This window comes from Pleurodeles waltl, chromosome 2_1, assembly GCF_031143425.1.
Source record: "Pleurodeles waltl isolate 20211129_DDA chromosome 2_1, aPleWal1.hap1.20221129, whole genome shotgun sequence".
Taxonomy (NCBI): Eukaryota; Metazoa; Chordata; class Amphibia; order Caudata; family Salamandridae; genus Pleurodeles; species Pleurodeles waltl.
In genome coordinates this window covers 275425632-275452183 of record NC_090438.1, presented here as the reverse complement: position 1 = coordinate 275452183, position 26552 = coordinate 275425632, and the positions used below count along the sequence as shown (strand labels likewise).

The following is a 26552-nucleotide window of genomic DNA, read 5'->3' as shown; positions in this document are numbered from 1 at the left end:
CGTAATCCAGCCCTATGACCTGGATAAGTAGTGGACAGGGAGATGCTAGAGGGTTGTGTATTGGGCATTGTATTGTCAATTGGCAGCGGGCCTGCTTTATCACAGCCAGTGACTAATGATGCCTGAATGCGATTAGAGTTCAGACCACCTGCCTGGGTCAATTCTAAAAGTTGCCCTCTATTGTTTACATTTATCAGATGCTCAAATTGGCTCTCAGTCTTCCCTAGGCGGTTCAAAATCGGTTCCAAGGTGTCCTCAATTTCCCAATATTTGAAAACAACTCCTGTACAAATGGCATCCTCCCTCCGGCTGGCTCAGGATCCCCCATGAGCATCTCCTTAATGGGGGGTGATTACATTATGAGCAACATACGTCTGCCTCTTGAATCTCGTGATAATCTCTGCGCTTTTTCTTTTCTCAGTATTGGCTCCTATAGGTTGAGTCAGCATAAGACGGGAGGAAGCAGAGTTTTTAGAATCTTTAGGAAGATTGTCACAAACCACAACGGGAGAAAGCGGGTCTGCGAGTGGAGCTGTGTGTGTTGTCTGTCAGGTTTCTCCCCCATGAGCCTCCATCTCCTGTGTCAAGGCCGGGGCTAAAACTGAATCCTGGGTGGAGGTGAGCACAGAGACCGTCTTCTCTCTGCCAATTTAATCTCTTTAGTCCGGACATCCACAGCTTTTTGTAAAAAGCTGTCCAGCGTAGTGTTGGCGAGGGATGCAGCTGATGTTGTCTTCCGTTTGCTATATTTATTTATAAGTAAAAGACCACAAAACAAACAGCCAATGAATGCTCCAAGTTAAAACCACCCGAGTTCAAACATATAATGTGGCACTGAAAATGACTAAGTACTCCCTGAAAAGCATTTACAGTACCTTAGCGGTGACCAGTGTGTCAGCCTTCTAATTCTCCATTGAGTGAAATCGACCGAGGGGTGGCCTGGCCACAGCCTGCCGCGGGTGGGCGCAGACAGGCCTGCTCTTGGCCTGGTTTTCACCCGGGCGCGTCTCGTGCTGCGGGACTAAAACCTCTTTTATGCACCTCCAGGCGCGAGTGCAGGCTGTAGATGGCCCTCCAGCCACACAGGATTTCGGAAGGTGAAGTCCTGGCCCCTCGGGCCCGAATACAAGTTTCCCGTGCAGCGGGACCAAAACATATCTTTTATGTTCCTCCGTGCGTGAGTGCAGGTTGTAGGCTGCCCTCTTGCCGCACAGGATGTCAGAAGGTGACCTATGTACATGTTAAGCATAAACTAATGTAAAAGTGTGCATATAAGTTATTTGATTAGATACTTATGGGTCTTTCATCATTTTATCTATCCCAGTACCTGAATATGATCATAACAATTGTATCCATAAGTGCTTCACTGCTGAAATTTGGAGGAAAACATAAAAAATAAAATAAATAGTAAAAAAATAATTTTCAAATCCATTGGTTTCTACTACGTACAGCAACACCTAAAAGTCAGAATTTATAACCATCTAGCCATATTTGCATATATGGAACTCATACAATACAATTTTATATGTACGCCATTTCTATGTAGTTATGTATCCATATATTACTTTACTCCTACTGTAGAATGAAAAAAAGCCTTCAGCTCCCTCCAGTGCACTACTGTCTCATACCTCTCAGTATATCCTCTACCTCCACTCGCTCATCCCAAACCTCATTCTACTACTGTGATCTCCTTGAGACGTTTTTGAGATGCCTCTCCTCTATCCCTCCTCGACTCTTCCAAAAACTCATTCTACTACTATGATCTCCCCTGTAACCTTTTCTAGACTCTTCTCTCCTCCCTCCCTCCTTGACTCACCCTAACCATTATTTTACTACTGTAATCTCCAAAATAACACCTTCCTAGATTCTTTCCTCCCTTATCCCTCTTTTGACTTGTACCAAACCTCATCTGATATGATCTCCCAAATAACACTATCTAGGCACTTCCCTCCTCTATCTCTCCTTTATCCCATTCAATCAAACTAACAGACTTGCTTGTCCACTGCTCAAATTAACAACTTATATTTCCCTATACTAATCCTCCACTATTTAAGTTCCAGAGTAGCGTGCTACTCACTGAAAAGAGATTCAGTGCCTCATCAAGGGTAGTAAGTGCAACATAAATACAACTACAGTTGCAATCTTAGATGTTGCTTTTCTAGAGATGCTTCTGATAGCCTTCATTCTACGGGCGAATCTTCCATCTTTTCAATTAGTCAATCAAAAATGTTTATTGGGTAATTTAACATGAATAAAACATTAACTCCAGATAGACCACCATCATTTCTCAAGTTAAAATCTTCAATTAAGTACTGTTAAAAATAATCCTATAGTAATCGAAACATCCGATATTGATCATTTGAAAATAAATTTAAAGCTTTCAATGTAGATATTTAGTGTATGTTCCTTGCAAATTTGGAAAATAAAATTCCTTCTTTCTAATGGGTACTTCTGCCTGCAGATTCCTCATCTTTTGAACATCACAAATGTCGCACTGAATCAGGAAACATTTCCATAGCTCTCCTTGATAGTAGTCAACGCTGAAGCCAAAACCACCTTGATATCGCTGGAGCCATAAATCGCCCTCTTTTCTCTGTGCCTTCGACACAAGTTTGAAGCTTAGCTTTCCTCAAGGAATACAATACAACATTTTTGTATTTATCAAGAAATTCTAAGATGCAGTACAAGGCTATCATCTCCCAAATGCTTAGGATACACAACATTTCATGGAAGGCCACCACGTCCTTGGTTACTCCAACCCACTTGAGGATCCCATACAAGACATAGATGAGGGTAATGCACAGTTTGTCACACTGGACTGTGACTGTGCAGCGCTCTGAGATGCTACGAACCTTAATACTTCACCCAAGTTGGAACTGTACTCTTCCACAAGCCTCTGAACTCCGAAAATCATATTGTGTATCATGCAGTTTTTAAAAACAGCGGAGGTCCTTCACCATCATGTTCTTTCCACAGACACCAGAGTCAATCTCTTTACTTCAGATCTATTACCGGCTTTAAATGATGCCCTAATGGAGGCCATTTTTTAGTGCTTGAGAGAAACCCACCTGTAATCATATTTGTGTTTTGACCACTGACCCACGTTGCACTTAGCCTAGCAGCACACCATCACATTAGTGACCACCAGTTTCATTTTGCCTAGTCACTTTATTTTAGCATGAGCCACCACCACGTTAAAAGCTGCAAGTATTTGCCCATGCCCATGCCTATGTTATCCAGTGTGCATTTTGCTCATGTTTTTACTTTGCGTGTTCTTTCTTAACAAGGGCTTGGGCTGATAAGAGTGTACTACGATGATGCTTATGGTACGTCAGGCAACGGTTTGAGTTTGAGAGAGGGCACCTTGGGATCTTGGCCAATTCCAACATGTTCCTTTCAAAACTGACATGAAGTAGCCAGCATTTTTGAACAACAAATTGCGGAGCGAGTTTTTTTTTTTTTTTCCCCCTAGAAATCTCCTCTTTGGCTTGTTTTAAGGTATATAAGAGACCAAAGATTGACGGTGAGGGGATTCCGAGACCTCGGTTCAGAGTCAGGATGCTGATGCATGTCATCCTTCCCGTGAGGGTAGATTAGATCTTTCTCTTGGTAGTTGATCTCGGGTCTACGACTTGAAGTTGGTGAGAGAAAGATGAAGGAGCAACTGTGCCCCATGGTGATTAATTTTTACTAATTATCTGTTTTGCATTGTGCATGTATGGGTGTGTATATATATATATATATCTGTGTCTTTGCACATTTTTGCTGTTTATAGATTGAAGATTCTTTATACATGTTTTGATTTCATTATTGTGCACATTTTAAATGTGCACTTTCAGTTGTACTGACCTTCCTTTATGAGCCTCGCAGAGTGATTTATTAAATGTATTTCCTAGACTAAGAGGTGCATTCCGGAGATTCTTTTCATAGTGTGTGTGTGTGTTTTTTTTTTTTTGTTGTTGTTTGTTTTGTTTGTTTTTGTTTCAGCTCGGTCAGCAGTGGAGCAAAACCATCTCATCTTTTCCCCATTAATAGAGTAATGGCCAGAAATGATAGGCCAGCGCCTGTTGACCTTGCCTTCTTATCCACACATCCTTCACCAGAAAGTATTGTTGTCCAAGCTTCCTGCTCCTCAAAACTCTCATCGGCTACTTTCCCTTCTGCACTCTGAGTCCTAAAAAATTCAGCAGTTCACAAAAATATTTTTTGGCCTGCGAGCATGACTCTCAAATCCCTCAACGCCACATGCCTGATAGGCAATTTTACCCATGCCCTGTGGGTTATGACACATCTGGTAATCCCAAACCTGCCAGAACACCACTAACCACTTTTCATAGTGCTAGTGAGGCATGGGCAGACTGCAACAAAGCAAGTCCTACGATCACACCTAGACATGACAAACTTCTAGTTCACTTTGCTGCCATGCTTGGCTAAGAAACTCTGGGTTCTCAACAGATGTACAATCCACATTGATGGATCTTTCATTCCACCTCTTGGTTTAAAAAGCAGATTCAACTCTTGAGATAATTAAAGAGAGCCAGGCCACCACCAGGTTGCTTGGCTTACAGACACAACAGCAGGACTACTGACAGTACAATACATTTCAGGACTTTTTGATACGGTACTCCTTTCAGGGCAGAGCAGCAACAAGATCCCCTTTGCAGTCCCCTTTACAAACAATGTCAAGGATGCGGCAAAGGCAGGGGCCACTCCCTTCCCTTTCCTCTACCTCCTCTTGAGGTCCTTTATGGCTCCAGTTATGTCAAGATACCATTGTTTCCAGTGCAGGGATAGAACCAGTACCTACCACTGGTGTAGAGAGCTATTTTAAAGTTTCTGGGTTCAGTCAGATGCCCGAGATATTCAGAAGCTGGGGAATCTGCAAGTAGATGTAATATTCACCAAAGATCGTTACCAAAAGTCAATAACCTTTTCTTCCGAGTTACATTTTGTATAGATTCTTTTTTTAAATAAATATTTTTATTGCATTTAAACCAAACAAGTACAGAACTGCAGAAAGCCAAATATTCAGTAACATAAAAACCTAATCGCAACGGATCTCATCTCCCTGTTTTCTCCCCAGATCCTCTCAGCCCCTTCCCCCCAGACCTCAGTATGCAGTGCCAATTCTGGTCAGAGTCACATCTCCAGCCTCATCAGTGATATTTGTATCAATTGTGCATGTTCCCCACGTAAGTATTCCACTTGCCCCATACCTTGTTCCATTTATTGGGTCAGTCTCTGCTTTTATATATCACCTTCTCCACTACCATGCACCTATCCATGTATTGCTCCCCCTCCCCAGTCAAAGGTGCACAGTCTGCTCCCCACATTTGCGCTATTTTGCTCTTGGCAATCATTAACGTCACCCACAGTTCATCCGGAAAGGAAAGGTCAGTGGCCTCCCAGATGTTTAACAAGCACCACTTTGCAGTGGCAATCATGTTACCTCCACTAACATCATTCAGGCACTTAACCACCAAGTGGGGCAGCTCCAGAGTATAGGAAAAAATTTACCTGTTAGGCCTCAGTATCTGTTACACAGAGAAGATGTCACCCTGCTTATTTGTACCATAGAGGTACATGAATAGTAGGAGTAGTGTAAAATCTTTAGTTGCACCAGGCGAAAGAGGGCTCAAATGACCACCTCCTGGGGAGTCGCCAGTGCCTCTGGCGACTTGTCGTCATCTAAGCTTCCGAGATCACCCTCCCGTTGCTCACGTAAATGCGTTGGTGTATCAGGGAGTTATTTAATTTTCGATAGGTTAGGGAGATGGCTTTATGAGGCATGTATTGCATCAGCAATCTATCTTCCAATGGCAAAGACTCTGTGAGAACCTCTCCTATTTGCAGCACCTTCTGTAGAGCATGTCATGTCTAAATAGCGATAGGTTTCTGTATGTGCTAATAGGTATTCACATTGCAATGTGGTGAACAAGAGCACACCCTCTTGAGTCCAGAGGTCTCCCACTCCAGACAGCCTAATTAAATCCCATGTATCAAAGCCGGGCTGCGTTCCCAAAGTACCCAGCACTTCAGCGTCCCAGAGAGGGGGTGGCATGTGTGACTTGTCAAACGAGCCGATGGGCAGCCAGTGCTGTATACCAGAGGGTGTGCGTGACAGCTGTAGACTGAGGTGAGATCTACAGCGCTTTCTACCATATAAGGCTGTGTGGTATCCCTCCCCCCCCCGTTGTAGGATCTGGTGGTCCATACGATATGCAGGTTCCCCGGGAGGTAGATGGACCCAGTTATTATTAGTGGTGAGCTGCGCCTCCCAATAATATGGTTTGTCGGGGAGGGCTATTCCCCAGTCGTACCAGATCTTCGTGAGTTTCTTCATAGCAATGCGTGCAGGATCACTGTTCCAGACTAGGGTAAGGGTTTCACTTTCTGTCGTCCTAAAGTAGATGGGTGGGATTTGGTATGGCACGTTCTGGAGTACATATAAGAAGCAGGAGAGTGCCTTCATTTTAAAGAGCGCCGCTCTTCCTAGAAGCGACAGGGTAAGGTTCTCTAGTTTTGGACATTGCTTTGTAGATGTGTCAGTGGTGGTTTTAAGTTATGGGTGTAGAATTTAGCCAGGTCAGTGGTCATATAAATTCCCAGGTAGCAAATCTGTCTGAGACAACGAGAGACACATAGTCTCTGGGGAGTTGTGGGGTAGCCCTATGCATTAAATAAATTAGGGACTTATCTCAATAGTATAGTACAGCATGAGTATTGCAATATATTGTGAGTATTTGCATGATGCTATCAAGAGTAAAGACTAGATCGGAGACCTAGAGTAAGATGTCGTCAACATAGAGATAGATTTTATCTTCCCAATCGGGGGGGGGGGGGCACTGTATGCTTTGTGCTGAAGGTTCTTGTCTGATCCACACTGCAAGTTCCTTTAATACCAGAGCAAAAATCAAGGGGGGGGGAGGGGTGGGCAGCCCTGCCTGGTCCACACTGGAGCTGAAACTCTTTGAAGTTGCCTTCACTATCACTCGAGCTAAGGGGTCAGTATAAAGGAGTTGAACACATGTCATAAATCGCAGGCTGAAGTCCATCCTGGCCAGTACTTCGAACATAAAGGGTCATTCGACTGCATCAAATGCCATACGTGCGTTAAGTGAAAGAACTAAGGCATCTTCATTGAGCTCAGCGGCACAGCCCAGCACGCCACGTAGGCATCCTAGTTTGAGAGCAGTATTTCGACCAGGCATGAAGCACAATTGGTCTGGGAGGATCAGCGTCTTAATGACTCCTATTAGCCGCAATGCAAGGAGTTTTGCCAGGATTTTAGCTTCTGCGTCGAGTAATGAGATGGGCCTAAAGGAGGCACTGCCAGGTCTATGAATGACTACTATAGTGGCCACTCTGGTCCCTGGACAGAACACCTACATCGCAGCTTTTTTGAAACATGTGTTATAGGTGCGGGACACTATAGGGACTGTAAGTTTGTATAGTTTGATGGAAAGGCCAATTGGACCAGTTGCCTTACCAGAATTTATACTCCGGATGGCCTGTACAATCTCCTCTTCTGTAGATTCTTACTCCAGAAACGCCCTATCAGCCTCCGAGAGGTTCAGGAGGTGAATGCCGGCAAGAAGCTTGCATGACTCATCCGCCAGGGTCACAAACTCTGGGGAATATAGTTGTTCGTAGTAAGACAAGACGCAAAAGCATTTGCCACAGCTACCCTACAGCTCTCTTGCTCCAGTTAGTATTTAGAGTTCCTATAACCCATCAGCTCCTTCCCTCTCTTCTGTCAAGCCAGGCCAGGAGCTTACTTGCCTTGTCCCCTACTTTATACAATCTGTGCTGTGTAGCGTGGTGGGCCCAAGGGGCTTCCAATGCAATATCTCTGTACTCTTTCTGTTTCATAGCATTGGTGTGGTGGGAGGCTATTTTTTCTGGATTGGTAAGTGTACTTTCCAAGTGCTGGATTTCCAGTTCGAGTGATTCCAAGCAGACCTCTTTGTCCCTCTAATGGCCCACAATCGGCGCAAGGCCTTGGCCTTTGATAACTGACTAGTATGCCTCCCAAAGAATTTGCGAGGAGTTTACTGAACCCTGTAAACTGTAAAACTGTAAACTTTGCACTTGTATAGCGCACTACTCACCCGTTAGGGTCTCAAGGCGCTGTACTCATACCGCTATGGAACCCCTCCTGGCTTTTCCCTGTGAGGTGCCCACTCCTGGGCACCCCCAGGGTGAAGCCAGGCATCCAAGCGCTGGTGGGGCCGTTGTGGAGATTAAGCAAGCTATTGCCCAGAGTTGCAGAGTGGGACCCATTAATTAGATTCGGCACCGAGGCGAGAATTATCTGGTCCAAGGGAAATTGAGCCCAAGACCTGGCGAAGCGGGACTTGAACCCTGGTCTTGAGACAGACCTCGTCTTCAGGGTCTGCCGCTCTAACCATTGTGCCACACTTCTCCACTTCTTCCTTGTTCTCTGTACAATAGTTCAGTGGCTTTGCAAAGCCCAGCACGGATTAAAGGAATTTTAAAGTACCACGGGTTGTGTGCGATGTGGCTGTGATCACAGCAGTCTGGAAAACCGTAGGCCGCTCAGACCAGGGAGTGATCAGAGATGCCTATGGCCAAATTTTGAATTTCTTTAAAGAGAGGGAGCTGGTGCCCCAAAGTAAAGATGTAGTCAATATGTAAGAGGCTTCCATGTGTGTTGCAGTGTTGGTTTATGGTTGCACTAGGTATCCACCAAGCCCGGAGCCGTGAGGAAGTCGGCCAGGAGTCAATGGGAGAGTCCCACTTGCCTAAGAGGAGGGGGGGGGCTGCAATCTAATAAGGGGCAGTGCGCCAGGTTAAAGTCTATGCCTAGTAGTAGGTCTTCGGTGGGCAAATGGAAAAGGAGGGCACTGAGGTCAGCAAGTGCGGCTACACGTAGTCGGGGAGGGGCATATACTGAAACAATGGTAATTGGTTGACCGTCCCATATTCCAGAAAGTGCTACATATCTTCCCAGGGTATTTGTCTGGGTACTGTGCACAACAAGTGGAAGTGATTTACGCGTACAGATACAAAGTAAGATCCAGAAAGAGCATATTTAACTCTTACCAAATATTTAATCTTGTATTGTTGTTGGTGTATGAGGAAGATTACAGAAAATATACAAATCAAACAAAATGGTACAGATTATGCAGGTCACGATGTAACAAAATACAGTCCCCTCCCTCTCCTTCTTCCCCATAGTCTTTCCTACAATCAGAAAGAAATGAACAAATCAACAGTGATACCTGTGCAGCTTTCCACCAACACCATCACCTATACTGTCTGTGGCTAATTAGCATCTGTAGGAAAGTACCATCTTGCCTGGCATGTTACCCCCATATTTCACTGTATATATGTTGTTTTAGTTGTATGTGTCACTGTGACCCTACCAGCCAGGGCCCCAGTGTTCATAAGTGTGCCCTGTGTGTTTTACCTGTGTTATGACTAACTGTCTCACTGAGGCTCTGCTATTCAGAACCTCAGTGGTTATGCTCTCTCATTTCTTTCCAAATTGTCACTAACAGGCTAGTGACCAATTTCACCAATTTACATTGGCATACTGGAACACCCTTATAATTCCCTAGTATATGGTACTGATGTACCCAGGGTATTGGGGTTCCAGGAGATCCCTATGGACTGCAGCATTTCTTTTGCCACCCATAGGGAGATCTGACAATTCTTACACAGGCCTGCCAGTGCAGCCTGAGTGAAATAACGTCCACGTTATTTCACAGCCATTTACCACTGCACTTAAGTAACTTATAAGTCACCTATATGTCTAACCTTTACCTGGTAAAGGTTTGGTGCTAAGTTACTTAGTGTGTGGGCACCCTGACACTAGCCAAGGTGCTCCCACATTGTTCAGGGCAAATTCCCCGGACTTTGTGAGTGCGGGGACACCATTACACGCGTGCACTATACATATGTCACGACATATGTATAGCGTCACAATGGTAACTCCGAACATGGCCATGTAACATGTCTAGGATCATGGAATTGTCACCCCAATGCCATTCTGGCATTGGGGAGACAATTCCATGATCCCCCGAGTCTCTAGCTCAGACCCGGGTACTGCCAAACTACCTTTCCCGGGGTTTCACTGCAGCTGCTGCTGCTGCCAACCCCTTAGACAGGTTTCTGCCCTCCTGGGGTCCAGCCAGGCATGGCCCAGGAAGGCAGAACAAAGGACTTCCTCAGAGAGAGGGTGTTACACCCTCTCCCTTTGGAAAAAGGTGTCCGGGCTGGGGAGGAGTAGCCTCCCCCCGCCTCTGGAAATGCTTTGATGGGCACAGATGGTGCCCATCTCTGCATAAGCCAGTCTGCACCGGTTCAGGGATCCCTCAGTGCTGCTCTTGCGCGAAACTGGACAAAGGAAAGGGGAGTGACCACTCCCCTGACCTGCACCTCCCCTGGGAGGTGCCCAGAGCTCCTCCAGTGTGCTCCAGACCTCTGCCATCTTGGAAACAGGTGCTGCTGGCACACTGGACTGCTCTGAGTGGCCAGTGCCAGCAGGTGACGTCAGAGACTCCTTCTGATAGGCTCCTTCAGGTGTTGCTAGCCTTTCCTCTCTCCTAGGTAGCCAAACCTCCTTTTCTGGCTATTTAGGGTCTCTGCTTTGGGGAATTCCTTAGATAACGAATGCAAGAGCTCATCAGAGTTCCTCTGCATCTCTCTCTTCACCTTCTGCTAAGGAATCGACTGCTGACCGCACTGGAAGCCTGCAAAACTGCAACAAAGTAGCAAAGACGACTACTGCGACCTTGTAACGCTGATCCTGCCGCCTTCTCGACTGTTTTCCTGGTGGTGCATGCTGTGGGGGTAGTCTGCCTCCTCTCTGCACTAGAAGCTCTGAAGAAATCTCCTGTGGGTCGACGGAATCTTCCCCCTGCAACCGCAGGCACCAAAGAACTGCACCACCGGTCCTCTGGGTCTCCTCTCAGCACGACGAGCGAGGTCCCTTGAACTCAGCAACTCTGTCCAAGTGACTCCCACAGTCCAGTGACTCTTCAGTCCAAGTTTGGTGGAGGTAAGTCCTTGCCTCCCCACGCTAGACTGCATTGCTGGGAACCGCGTGTTTTGCAGCTGCTCCGGCTCCTGTGCACTCTTCCAGGATTTCCTTTGTGCACAGCCAAGCCTGGGTCCCCGGCACTCTAACCGGCAGTGCACGACCTCCTGAGTTGTCCTCTGTCGTCGTGGGACCCATTTGTGTGACTTCGGGTGAGCTCCGGTTCACTCCACTTTGTAGTGCCTGTTCCGGCACTTCTACGGGTGCTGCTTGCTTCTGAGAGGGCTCCTTGTCTTGCTGGGCGCCCCCCTCTGTCCCCTCACGCAATTGGCGACATCCTGGTCCCTCCTGGGCCACAGCAGCATCCAAAAACCCTAACCGCGACCCTTGCAGCTAACAAGGCTTGTTTGCGGTCTTTCTGCACGGAAACACCTCTGCAAGCTTCTTCACGACGTGGGACATCCATCCTCCAAAGGGGAAGTTTCTAGCCCTTGTCGTTCTTGCAGAATCCACAGCTTCTACCATCCGGTGGCAGCTTCTTTGCACCCACAGCTGGCATTTCCTGGGCATCTGCCCACCCCCGACTTGATCGTGACTTTTGGACTTGGTCCCCTTGTTCCACAGGTACTCTCGTCAGGAAATCCATCGTTGTTGCATTGCTGGTGTTGGTCTTCCTTGCAGAATTCCCCTATCACGACTTCTGTGCTCTTTGGGGAACTTAGGTGCACTTTGCACCCACTTTTCAGGGTCTTGGGGTGGGCTATTTTTCTAACCCTCACTGTTTTCTCACAGTCCCAGCGACCCTCTACAAGGTCACATAGGTTTGGGGTCCATTCGTGGTTCGCATTCCACTTCTAGAGTATATGGTTTGTGTTGCCCCTATCCCTATGTGCCCCCATTGCATTCTATTGTGACTATACATTGTTTGCACTGTTTTCTATTGCTATTACTGCATATTTTGGTATTGTGTACATATATCTTGTGTATATTTGCTATCCTCATACTGAGGGTACTCACTGAGATACTTTGGCATATTGTCATAAAAATAAAGTACCTTTATTTTTAGTATATCTGTGTATTGTGTTTTCTTATGATATTGTGCATATTGTAATTGTAATTGTAATCGTATTTATATAGCGCTTACTACCCCTGACGAGGCGTCGAAGCGCTTTTCGATGAGTAGCACGCTACTCCGGAACCCAACAAGAATTAGTGATGGATTAGTATCGTTAAATAATGAGTACAGTTTTTAGTATTATTATGAGTTAATTTGAGCCGCGGATATGAGAGTTTGTTAGTTAGACTGGAGTAATGGAGGGGTGGAGGAGGAAATAAATCCAGAGGTGTTAATTGGGAGTATATCCTTCATTTACTCAACCCAAAGGCTTGGGATGAGTAAAGGGGGGTGGAGGGGGAAGAGTATGTGGAAGGGTTAGGGAGAGCATAGTAGCAGGGTGAGATGAATGCAGGAGAATTTAGTAGGGTTGTGTGGGAGGTCACAGAGGTAGAGTGAGGTTTGGTGAGTTAGATGTGGAGGGAAGAGCTTAGGCAGAGATATTTAGGAGATGAAAGTGGTAGAAGGGATTTGGGATGAGTCAGAGTGAGAAAGGAGGATAGTTTGATAGAGACCTGACATAAGAGTGATGAGTAGATAAGTGTGATAAGATGAGAGCAGGAATTCATAGATATCTAGTATAACAACCCAAAAAAAGAAATTACACTAGTGGTACTGTAGGAGCTTCACTCGTCTCCTAGTTCAGCCTAAGCTGCTCTGCTAAGCTACCTTTTCTATCAGCCTAAGCTGCTAGACACCCCTCTACACTAATAAGGGATGCCTGGTACAAGGTGTAAGTACCCCTTGGTACCCACTACAAGCCAGTCCAGCCTCTTACAGCATCCATGTATTGTTACTCCTTAGATGAAATTCTCATTGTTCCTATTTATCCAGATATGGTAGCTTCTAAAACATTTAGTACGAATAAAACAACAAATGTATGCTAAAAAAAGTTATCCCTATAAAAGATAGATGGACCTTTAGTCCCTGTCTATGTCAAGTTGTCCCATAGAACCCAGTACCTCATTCCTGCTATTTTTCTGATGTTCTCTGAATGTTGGTTGTTTTAAAGTTAAGGCATATTTAAATCCCTCCACTCATTATACTCTAGAGTACTCCACATATAGTTACATGATGAATCTTGGATGATCACTAGACCGGTCTTATCTGGAAGCGAGAAACTGCTCCCATGTTGCATCAAAAATCTTTGGTTGGCCATTTACCTTGTATACGACTCTCATATTCTGCTACCTTTGCTAACTCTGTAATCTGGAGACGGATGTTTTTCGCTAGTGGCATAGGAAACATACTTTGGCAGTGGCCATGGCTATTGCTTAGCCATAGTTTTGCATGCTTGTGGGGAACTACTCCATCTGCCATGTCATGAAGGAGTGAAAGGTGGTTAGAGGGAGTGATTTATAGTCTGGAAACTGTCTTATTCAGGTCACATTAACACCCAATATAGTCCAAGTGCTGTTGCTTGCCAGAGAATGTGTGAAAGATCACAGCCCCCTGTCCTGCAAGTATCATGGGGTGTTAAAGTAGTTTTGTGTAATTTTTGTAGTGTCCAATACCAGTTGTGAAGAATTTTGAAATAGATCAACTCCAGTTTGGCTTTGTTGATAAAGGTATGATTGTAAAATTTCTGTCCAGTCCTCTGAGGTGTAGTCCCGTTGTAATCTATGCTACCAGTGTTCTCTAGTGAGCTTTCTTGAGAGGGTGAAAAACAGCATTCCTATTAGATGTCTATACAAATAAGAGGTCCTAAAAGGTTTTAAGTGTATTTCCCCATACAGCTGATCAGTGTACATTATAACATGGGCTGTGCCCCCTATCTTAACTCCACTGTTCTGCTAGATAGGTGCAGAGTCATGGAACCATGGGTTGGCTCCTAGAAGTTAGTGCCTGTCACCATATGTTTTCAATGGCTTTTATCACCGGAGTGTGTGTGTAGGTCTGATCTGTAAAGAGCTTCTAAATTTCTGTGCCCCATGAGTATGTCTTTTCCAATGTCACTCCAAAGGGGGTGGTTCCAATTTCATGGGTAACCAGTGAATCAACAATTACAGGTGGTGAGCTATACAATAGGAGGACATGTGAGACAGTCATAACCCTACTGATTCAGTATTGACATGGAGCATCTCGAGTTTAAGTCTGAGCCGATTTATCCCACAAAAGGACGCCTTAATGGACTAGTCGACCTGCACAAACAGTGTTTTAGGATTAGTGTAGGGTGCATTCTAAAAATGTAATTGTATCTGACAGCAATAATCATTTTCACCAGCTACACACTGCCTCACCGGGGCAACTGGAGACCTGACCATCTATCAAAGTTACCGTCTGTCTGATATAGCAGAGGCAGTATATTATTCTCCACTATTTTGGCCAAGTCCATGTTAAGAAGGTTATAAGGTACGTCTTCTACAGCAGCACCCATCGGAATGGAAAGCCTTCAATACATTCTCTTGTGTTTACCCTCAACATGGGCATGAGTTTGCACTTGCTCTAGTTCACCTTATCTCCAGATAACTGATAAGTTATTCAGTAGGTCCATGAGACTGGTAGAGAGTCCTCCCATTTCGAAATGGTCTTGAACATCGTCAGCATTGCTAGAAGCTCTATGGCTGAAGGGAACAGCAGTGGGGATAGCGGACCGACCTCGCTTGTACCACGTTGTATGGGTGTGATGCGAGATAGAGAACTTCCACAGTTGAACTGTACCTCCGTGGTCTGGTATAACTACTGGATCATGGTAATGAATTTATCTTACCGCCTAAACCTATCCAATATGTTCCATAAGTACGACCGTTCGACCACGCCAGAGGTCTTATCCAAGCCTAATTAAATGGTTGTCTCCCAGTTTGAGTTTTTGGACGCCCATAGCAGATGTGCCAACATTCTCATGTGATTCCTAGATGTCCTGGAACCAAGCACACTTGAGTATGGTATATCTGGGATAACATCACTTTGCTCCGTCTACTCTCCAAAACTTTAAACAAGATTTTAATGTCTGATGTAAATCTGTAACTTTCACATTCCATCAGGCCCTTACCTTCCTTCTACAGGAGCGTAATGAATGCTATGTTGGAGATGGTGCCAAGTGTGTCTCTTTCTGCCTCCTGGAAGGCTGTATTGAGCATAGGAACTATCTGAGGCTAACAGGTTTTGTAGAATTCACCAGGGAAACCATCCTCCCAAGCGACTTGCATGTCAGGAGATTGGAGATGGCCTTGCTGATTTCTTCATGTGTGATGACTTTCATAACGAATTCTAGAGTTGGAGATCAGCACCCACCAAGCTCCCCCTGCAGATTTTCATTAGTCTGTTTGTAGGTTGAGAATGACTGGACAATGGTGTGGTAGACCCCCTGGTAGAATATTGGACCCAAAGGCTGTTTTGCATTATCACCCCTTTCCTTAGATAAAAATATCTATCCTGCACAATTTACCATGCCACGGGAAATAAAAAGTATAGTTCTTGTTGGTAGGGTGGTCTGGTGCCAGACATTTACGAGACCATGGTCTGTGATCATGTCTTTCAAAAGTGCTCGGTCATGTGCATTGCATCTGTTGGGCAGGATAGTGCAGTTGGTAAGCGAGTTGACCCTCAGATTCCAGTCTTCCCCTATAGCTAGCCTTGTGTTCACAAACTCAGTTAGTAGTTAGGACAAATGTGCGAAGAATTAAGAGTAGTTTATATTGGGGTGTATATTTTGACAGTTATCAGAGCCTAAACCAGTATCCTTATTTTCACAAAAACTTCTCACCCTTCCTCAAACAACGATTGAGCAATGAGTATGGCGACTCTACATTTCTTAGTTGTGTTGGGGGTGGCCATCATTATCTGAGGGGGCATGGCGGCTATAAACCACCCTATCCCCCTTCCTGCACCATGCCTTTATCTGCAAGTTTTGTGTTTAAGATATGTGACGGCTGTCCTTCATTTAATGTAACAGTTAAGGCCATTTATACTTGGGGAGAAAATACTGAGCGAGCAGGCTTATGGTGGATAGGTCTTTTTGTCTCCTCAGTATGGGGGGGGGGTGATAGTACATGTAATACTCTTGTTCGTGTGGGTATGTGTAGGCTACTCTACTTCAGGGGTACAAGTCTCTACTTTTGTCATATATGGATCGTCCGAATGGACTTAGTAGTATGGGGCGAAGCTGAGGGGTGTGGAGGCATGAGGGAGGAAAATTTCTCTATAGCATATCCCTACCTGATGCATAACTTTATAGATGCATGCTTTACTCCTCTGTTCACCAACCAGATCAGCCACTGGAGTCGTCCCACTCCAAGTCCTCGGGACGATCAGGTAAGTCGAGGCATAAGAAGAAGTCAAAGAAGACTAAACGTTCATTGACTTCCCCTTGTCTGTCAGCCGACGAGGCGAAAGTGTTGGCGCTCTAGGCCTCCCTTTGCGGAGTCTGCACCTGGGCTGACTCTGTCCCTCCCTGGGTTTACAGGAGGCAGAGCGACCCCTGCCCAGCTAAAAGAGTTTAATGACGCTGTGCGTCTAATTTTTTTGGGCAGTCTGGCACCACTAAAGAGACTTCTGCCTTGGCTCCGACGGGCACCCATGCTTCCACACTTGGATTTGGGATGGCATCGGTTGTACCACTTTGACCTTCCCTGACACCAGACCTGATGCTCCCGACGCCGCTCATGCCTCCTGGTGGCTCCGTCCCCATTTTCATTGCTGACTCCGACATGGGATGCCAACAGGAGCCTTGCCTTCTATGTCAGATCCTGGGCCTTTTTCCTATGGGCTAGCTTACGTTGAGGAATAGGAGGGGTCTCTGGACCCTTTGGCATACCAGCTCCAAGACCCTATGGACTGGCGTACAGACTTGAGTGAAGCCATTGGACTGGATACCTCCCCAGATGCTGGCATGATTTCTCCCGCTTACATGGCTATAGAGGAGGGAGTGTCATATTCTATGGGAGTGCAAAGAGCAGCTGAGGTCCTGGACCTTGAGTTTCCGTCGTTGGCAGTCAGGACTAACCTCTTGACAGATGTGCTTCAACCTGGAGTATCATCCTCCTAACCAATCTCTGCTCCCCTTTAATGAAACCATTACAGACATCCTACTGGGTACCTGGTTCAAACCCAGCACAGGGGGTGCTGTGAACAGGACAATCGCCTCCTGCCATCTCCCTGCTCCAGGCGATACAGGTTTTCGTATGCAAAACTCCACTCCGGAGAGCTTGGTTTTTCAGGCCTCTACGTTCCATGGCGCGTTCCCTTCCTCACTCCCAGATAGGGTGGACACACTTGGGAAGATGTTTTCTTCTGCCAGCCTGGCATTGTGGTCTGTGACCACTGCATGCTTTTAGGGCCGTTATTCCCACATGCTGCGGGATATGGTTGTGCAAGTGCTGCCACAGGTCCTGGAGGAGGCCTGGGCTGTACTGTCCCAAGCAGTTGGTGATAGGAGAGACACAGCGAAGTTCACTATCCAGTGTGGACTGGACACAACCGACTCACTAGGCAGAGCAGTTTCATTGACAGTGACCCTAAACCATGCCTGGTTGAAGATATCCTGCTTTTCAACAGGTGTCCAAGCCAATCTTATGGACATGCCCTTTGATGGCACCCGTATGTTCAGAGGAAATGCAGACTTGGCACTTGAGCGCTTCAAGGATTCTTGTGCTACGGCCAGGTCCATGGGCCTCACGGTGGCCCCTTGTCCCCCTCAGTCTGTATTTCACCCCTTTCGTGGCTACAGAAGGGGCCCAAGCTGTGTCCGTTCCCATCCAGTCACCATGCTGTGCATGCAGCCCAGCCTCTGCGTGGCCCGGGATGTGTTATCCATTGACCTTGTGGATCAGGGATGCAGCAATCTGGTCAGTCAACCCCCTCCACATCCCCCACACCCCCCACAGCTGCCTCCAAACCTTCCTAGCCTGACTCTCCCCTACCAGGGACCAGTCACAGGCAGGATTTGCTCTGCTGGCAATTCATCATGTCAGACAGGTGGGTTTTGCAGATAGTCCGAAGGGGCTACTTCCTTCCCTTTGAGACTGCCCCTCCATCCATGCCACCATCCTAAGATCGGATGTTGGCAGATCACTTGGCACTTCTCTGACAGGGAGTTACGTCTCTCTTGGCCACGGGATCCATAGAAAGGGTTCCCATGTCAGAAGTAGGTTATAGTTGCTATTCCAGCTACTTTCTCGTACCCAAAAAGGACAAGGGCCTCCGCCCTATCCTAGACCTTCGGACCATCAATTTCGTCCTTAGGAAGGAGAAGTTCAAAATGCTCACTCTGGCTCAGGTTCTATCTGCCCTGGATCCAGAATGCTGGATTATAGCGTTGAACTTTCAGGATATTCAGAACTTTCAGCCATTACTTGCGGTTCATGGCAGGCCACGAGCACTTTCAGTTCACTGTGCTCTCCTTTGGCCTTACCAGCTCCCCTCTGGTGTACACCAAGGTGATGGCTATGGTCGCAGCTCATCTTCGCAGATCAGGGGCTTCAGGCTTCCCCTATCTGTTGAAGACAAACTCCCCCCAGGCTGTCATCTCCCACCTCAAGACTACTGCTGGCCTCCTGAATTTGCTGGGATTCACTATCAACGTGCAAAAGTCACACCTGTTTCATCAGAGCTGTTCTCAACAGTGCAGTTTCTGGCTTATCCTCCCGAGTGGCAAGCCCAGAATATTCAGACTATGGTAACTATGTTTCAGCATCTATCCTGGGTTTTGTTGAGAAGGACTGAGGGTGCTGGGCCTCATGCATCCTGCTAATGACACATGCCAGATGGCATATGTGGGCTCTGCTGTGGGACCTGAAGTTCCAGTGGGCACAGCATCAGGGAAATCGTGGACATGGTCCAGATCTTGAAGGGAACTGTGCGAGATCTGTAGTGGTGGCTAATGAACCCCGATTAGGTCAGTGGCAGATCCCTCTGCCTTCCCCAATCAGATCTGACAGTAGTGACAGATGCATCACTCTTGGGATGGGATGGCCTTCTGGGAGAGACTGCGATCAGAGGCATCTAGTCACCGGCAGAGTGCGGACTCCACATCAGTCTTTTGGAGCTTTGATTGATCAGACTAGCATTGAAAGCATTTCTTCCCCCTCTCAAGGGAAAGGTAGTGCAGGTGTTCACGGACAACACCACTACAATGTGGAACTGTAACAAGCAGGGTGGGGTCGCAAACCTTTTGTCAGGAGGCTATGTACCTTTGGACGTGGCTGGAACAGCACGGCATATCCCTGGTGGTTCAACCTGTGGCGGGCCCTCTAAACCTGAGAGGACGAATTTAGCCAACAATGCTTAGTCTATCGTGAATGGTATCTCCATCTGGAGGTGGTGCAAATTCTTTCAGCAGTGGGGAGAACCTTCGTTAGAAATGTTTGCCTCTTCACCGAACTCGCAATATTGAACGTTGGAGTTTCCAGGGCAGCAATCACTTGAAGACACTTTTCGTCTCAAGTGAAACTCTGGCCTCTTATACACCTTTGAGCCCATACCACTTCTCAAGAAGTTCAAAAATGACTGGGCCCAAGTTATCCTTTTGGCACCGGACTGGGCACGAAGAGTCTGGTATCCCGAGCTACTGAGCATGGCCATTGATCCTTCAATTAGTCTGCCCCTTTGGGAGCATCTTCTGCCATAGCTGCAGGTGTGGGTTCTCCGGCCGGACCTGTCCAGTCTCTGCCTTCTTGCATGGAGACTGAGTGGTGACAGTTGACAGCTTTTGCCATCCACCCAAAGTCTAAATTTATCTTGGCAGCTAGGTGTCCCTCCACCAAACCGGTATACGCCTGTCGTTGGAAGAAATTTGCGGCATGGTGCACAGACAAGTCTGTTAACTCCTGTCTGCCCCACTCTTTGAGGTCCTATTGTTTATCCTTTCTCTGGTCCAGCAGGGCTCTGCTGTGGGCACTCTCAAAGTTTATTTGTCTGCTGTGTCTGCTTATTTTAGGTTGCCTGATCAACCTTCTCTGTTGAAGTCTCCTATTGTACATAGGTTCTTCAAAGTCCTTACTCATGTTTCTTCCATCCCCATTTATTATGCCCCAATCAGATTTGAATTTGGCTTTGACATTCCTGATGTGCGCTTCTTTTGAGCCACTCCACGATTATCCTGTCAGGCTTCTCATCTTTAAAACAGCCTTCCTTGTGGCTATTACCTCTGCCCTCACGGTGAGTTATCGGCAGGCATTGTCATCTAAAGCAGCCATACCTTTCCATCTACTCTGATAAAGTGGTGCTTTGCATTAGGGCCTCCCTTTTTTGCTAAAAAGGGTCATGCCCTTCCATCCATCACTATGAGTACTTTTTGTACACCCCACCCTCCACCTCCACCCACCCCTCGTCATTCTAAGGAAGATGAGAGACTCCACCGCTTGGACACGCAAAAAAATTGTGGTATTCTACCTTGATCGTACCAAAGATTTCCAGGTGGATGATCAACTCTTTGTTGGTTACGTGGGCGCAAAGAATGGTGGGCCAGTGCAGAAGCAGACTATCTACAGGTGGTTCTTACTCTGCATTAGAATATGCTATGCACTGGGTAAGAAGTAACTAATTTACGTTACTCGTTTGCGTGCTCATTCTACTAGAACTACAGCTGTGACCACTGTGTTAGCACACAGTTCTGTCCTTGACATCTGTCAGGCGGCAATGTGGGCATCTCTGCGTTTACCAAGCTCTACTGTTTGAACAGTCAGGTCCGTAGACATGGGCCCTTTGCCCGTTTGGTCCTACAGGACTTCTAGTAAGATCTATCTCGATCAGATTGACAAGTTACTTACCTGCAGTAACGCCTTATCTGACAGACAATATCTAGTTGCAGATTCCCTACTGACCCACCCATCCTCCTCGCTCTGTGAACTGATTTCTAGGAACAGGGACACCCCTTTCAGGACCTTAGTTTTGATACACCAGTGGGCAGTGTTCATTATGGCTCTGCGCTTCTGGCGTGGAAAGTCGTGAAAAGAAACAGACATTCGCAGGCTGGGGTGTTACCTACGTAGGAGCCCGCGATGCCATATCCGATGCAGAAGACGGCGACAACGGATGCAGAGCTGATCGATGCCACCTAACGACGCACCGGGTTACCACTCATGAATAATCTCCGGGTCCAGACTGATGCCTGGGGGGGAATTCTAAGGTAAGGAATCTGTAACAAAATATGGTCTCTTCTAGATAAGGCTTTACCAAAGGTAAGTAACTTTTCCTTTAGAGTCTGTTTCCATGTAGGCAATACCATCGGAATCTAGGTTGTCTGAGAGATCATCTAGTTTGTGGAATTCCATGGTCATGCTATGCAGGGTTATGGTCATGGTTATTGTAATGTTATGTTGACGGAGTTGGGTCTCAAAGCTAGAATTATTTTCTGTTTCAGCACTTTGCCACTATGTGGATCCTTTGGCCTTTATGATGGAAGGGGGCTTTGGGTTTTATAGCTGCTTGCAGTATTTGTCATACCTAGGCATGTTTTAACAAACATGCTATGATCCCTCTTGGGCGAGGTACAGGGTCTGATTCTGTGTGCCCTTCTCCAGCACTCCTGTGAATTATATGCCAAAAATGTTCAGGGCGTGTCCCATAAAAAGGCTGCCTTGAACTCTTTCTCCATGTCCTCCTGTATCCTGTGAATGCAGATATTATTCTGCCATAAGCAGGCTTCAAGGTTCATGACCTTCTACTTAAGGTGCAAAAGTTCAGCCCCCCAGTCGGGTTGTTGATTCATTTGCTGTTCTAGGTCCTCAAGCTGTCCAACTGTATTGAGTCGTTTAGGCATCACTGAGAAGCTGGCATGCATAGATTTATTACTGGTTGATAGACTCACTATCTTCATACCCAAGGCTGATATTTATTTGAGAATTGGTATTGAACACTATGCCACCCTCCATATGTCATTCATGCACACAAGTGCCAAGCAGTGAACCAGGGTGAAACTGCCACTTACTGCTACTTCCATGATCGTTCAGTCTGGTCTTATGTGTGCTCAGTGTTCCCCTAGATCTCGTGTTTACTGGGGCCCTATATCTTTTCCAGCCTGCTCAGGTTCTGGACCAAGGCCACCTTTAATCTGCTGTGATGCGTTACTGGGGCACTGCACGCTTGGAGCCACCCTCTCCATTCACTACTCTGTTCTCCCCAGTTGGCCCCATCCCATGTGCATTTGGAGCCACAGGCCTGGAACCCAAACTGGAATCCAGGTCATTGGTCCGGCATCTCAACGATCTGCGCTTTAGGGCATGTCGCAGCAGCGGGTGTTGTCACATTCAGTTATCCCCGAGTGTAGAGGGCTCCATTTACCCCATTTTTTTCGGCCAGGTGATAGTCAGTTCCCCCACCCCAGTTCTCCTGGTATCTAAACCTAAATTCCCAGCAACCACTCTGGTCAGCAAGAGCGTTTCACAGAGAGTCCATCTCGCACTGAGTCCAGCTCTGCCCTCAATGGATGGAATTCTTTAATTAATCTCAGCCACTGGCAATCGCTCAGGCCCCGTTACAGTCCATCACTTATCCACTATGACACTCATAACTGAGACAGTCCTATGCAAATCAGTTTAGGTCCTGCACCAATAAGAACAGTCCAGGCTGAACTGCCAGACCAAGCCCCCTGTAAATGGGAACACAAGCAACCCCAGACCAGTTTCAACCTATTTAAGTCTTGTCAGTGAGTTATATCTTGAGTTCTGTGGCACAGTAAACACAGGACCCTCATCTGGGCGTGCACATAACACTTAGGGTGGCTAATGCCATATCAGCAAAGTTGATGGATGGAATGCTTGAATTAATCTCAGTCGCTGGCAGTTTCTCGGTCCGTATCCCAGTCCATCACTTTTCACGTAGTGTGCTACTCTGTATGAAAACTAGCCATATGCAAATCAGTCTTGGTCATGTTACAAACACTAAAGTTCAAAATGAACAATATTCCTCAGTTTGAAGCTTTAAGTGTGATATGTATGCCCACTGTGCCACTGGAGCCAAGCTGCACCTTGATGATGAGGCCCAAATAGATCATAACTAGTTTGAGGTTCATTGTGTTTTATTTTAGATGCCACTTGACCTCACAGTTCAGGCTGAAATATTCTTATTGTCTGAGGTGGCCGGAAGGGCAATGAAATATGAACTGGGAGTGGCCCAGAGTAATTACCAGTAGATATTAATTTAAGCATTCCACTCATCACTTTGTTGAGTTTCTGAGCTAGAGGATACCAGTGCTTAATTTAAGATCATCTCTTACTCAGCCTATCTAGCCCTGAGGATTCCCTGGCTGATATGTTGCAGTAAATTGGAAACTTTAATAGAAACTCCAGGTTTACAGTTAATTGGAGCATAACTGAGACCACAAAGCAGGAGGAAGATACATGGCTAAAAGAATTATTCACTTTGATGTGGTTGCTTGACCTTTGTGCAGGTTGCTACCTGGATGTTATAAGGCTTTGAGAGAAGACACACACTCGTGATGTAACTTGCCTATATTCCATAGTGCACTGCCTACTGAAAACTGCATATTACAACAGGTTTAATCTGCTGCTAGGAAAAGTGTGGGCTCTGAAGGAAAGTGCATAACTCAGATCAACACTTTGGGTTGGGTGGAATCGTTGCATTCTGATATGCAAAATGCTTACCTATGTATTTAATGGCCTTGTGTTTTGCTTCATTAATGACCGAGCTGAAACACTCATGCACTGACAGAAAATTCCGGAATGCGCTTCTTAGTCCAAAGAAGACATTTATTATTTCACTTCGCGAAAGGAGATTAGCATGCTGAAAGCACACTTTTAAAATTTTTCACAGCAATGAAATGAAAACATGTACAAATGATTCTCCACTGCAATATACACAGCAAATATATGCATCTATATTATAATGCAAAGCAAATAATTAATTAAAAAAGATGCATCACCATGAGGCAAGGGCACAACTTCTTCATCTCCCTCCTATTCAGCATCAGATCGCCAGATCCCAGAATCGATTGAGGAGACAGAGATCAATTATCCTCATGTGGAGGATGACAAACCCCAGCATCCTGGGTATGCCTGAGATCTTCAAACACTCTGTCCCCGGTCCATCTGGTCTTGGCCTCTTATACTTTGAACAAACGAGAGGAAAATTCTAGAACCTCCCTCTCACTGCAGAAGTTTATTTATTCAAAAAAATGCTGATTGCTTTAGGCCAGCTTTGAAAATAACACGTCGGGACTCTGCCACAATACCAAGGTGCCACTTCAAAACAAGACCGTTCCCTGCCATCTTAGTACATTCTTATCAGCCTAAGCCCTTGGTGGGAAAGAACACGAAAATTAAAAACATTTGTACAATGTGGAAAACTACTTGCAGCTTTTAACGTGGCAGTGGCTAATGCTAAAATAATGTTAATAGGCAAAATGAAGCTGGTGGTCACTAATATGACGGTGTGCTGCTAGGCTAAGTACAACATGGAGTCAGTGGTCAAAACATAAATGTCATAACACCTTGCTGGTTATTTTACTTGCATCTGGCCAGAAAAGGCTGATGGCACTACTCTTTGGTCAGCTCCCGGGTCTTGCAGAACTTCCAAAATGGAAATCTAGCGTCCCAGTAATATGCAGGTAATGTGGAAGTGAAAATGTAATACACTCACTATGTATTTGCCCTTCCTTGCGGCAAGCATGGGTTAAGCTACTTAGCGTATGCTTTCTGGATAGAGCAATTCGAACATGAAGGGCCGCAATGACCAGTTCTCTCAATCTGGAAGACCCATGATTACATTGTAAATTAATTAAATGTTTGATGATCTATGGAAAAACAATGAACATTGATCAGCCACACGCTGCAATAACTAAATAACCATCATTAAATATGCACTTGCACTTTGGATAACATTGTTTTAAGTCAAGATTTATTAACTGTTTTAGTTTGAGAATTGATTTTGCTTTTTGAATTTTGACATGGTTTTAATTAGCCTTGTACAATAAACTACTTACTTACTCACTTGCATCTGGCAACCATTTCTTTTTCCCTGTGGGAAACATATAATAAGGGCTTTAAATTACCCTCCCAGATTCAGAGCAGTGGAAATGTTGGAACTGTAAGGAATGTTTTCCTCATTTAGCATGGATAATATGCTCAATGACTCACCAGGGCTCTTAGCTATTAAGTGAGCTCTGTTGAAAGTCGGGATAGAAGCATGGGTTCTAACTTCAGTGTTCTTGTACTTCTCAAGTTATGCTTATTGAGGCTGTGTGGTTATAAGCATGGCGGAGGGGGACTGGAAGATTCTGTTGAGTGTATGTAAGGAAATTAAAATTTATTAGACAGATCTTTTAAATAAAAAAAAACTAATGTGTAGGCTTTTTAAGGACTAATGCCTGAGTTGTGGCTGCGTAGAACTTAAGTGACCCCAAGAAGTTGAGAGCACCCCATGTTGAGTTAATGAAGGTAGATACTGTGTGTTCAATAGAGGCGCTGGCCTCTAAAAGAGGAGGCTGAATTGTTCAGGAGGTCCTCCAGACTTAAGGACTTTAGTGTCTGGCTGAAGGATTCTGAAATGAACATTCAAAAAGCCAGATCGAGTTTTCCATTAGATGTCCGCAGATTAATTTATTTCTTTAACCTTTCCCTAAAATATGGATCTGTGCCCTCAAGCTGGAAGAAGGCAATGGTACTCCCACTGTTAAAAATAAGTAATAAAAAAATAACAACTAATTTGGAACCATCAAATCTGAATAACTGCAGACCCATTTCTTTACTCCCTGTGTAGGGAGGATGCTGGAATCTTTGGTCTGTCACCAAATCACCAAATTTCCTACATCCCTTGCAGTTTGATTTTTCTGCTGGTTTCAGCACAGAATCTGCTCTTTTAGAGGTGATAGACTTTATCAAAACTCTGCTCGACCTTGGGAAAAAATCTACAATAGTTCTGTTTGATCCGTCGCTGCTTTTGACATGGTGTCTCATAACATTTTACTGCAGTGGCTATAAGAGGCTGGCATTTTTGGCCTTGCATGAAGCTGGATAATACCTTTCTTCTCTGGTAGAAACAAGTTGTATTCCTACTCCTCTTTACCTCTGAACTTAAGGTGGACAGTTGCGACGTCCCACAGGGCTCGGCGCTTTGCCCTACCTTATTTAACATCTGCGTGGCCCGTCGCTTCTATTGTACAAGCCTGAGGTTTCAGTGTCATATCTTAATTCTATGTATGCCTTTAATCACCTGGACGACTCTGTTACAGCCAATTTCCAGGGCTGCCTTGTGGCAGAAGCTGAATGGATGCACATTAGTTACCTTTGTCTAATTTCTGATAAATCTGAGATCTTGATTTGTGGCACATCCTCAACAGTACCCTTTCCTTTAAGCCGTAAGTCAAGACTGCGGCAGGAGTGTGTTTCGCACTGCTGAAATCACTGAGGAAGACCCTCTAATATTTGCCAGAAAACACGCAGAAGTGCACCATTGATCCCTTAATTACATCAGTGTTAGATTATGTAAATGTCCTGCTGTAGGAGGCTGGCCTGGCTTGTAGTGGGTACCAGTGGT

The 26552-nt window shown here is 45.7% G+C and overlaps 1 protein-coding gene across 1 annotated transcript in view; it reads left to right on the top strand.

Moving 5' to 3' along the window:
- Positions 1–26552, top strand: part of LOC138263236 (transmembrane 9 superfamily member 2-like) — a 696131-nt gene that overhangs the window by 121000 nt on the left and 548579 nt on the right. The window lies entirely within an intron of this gene.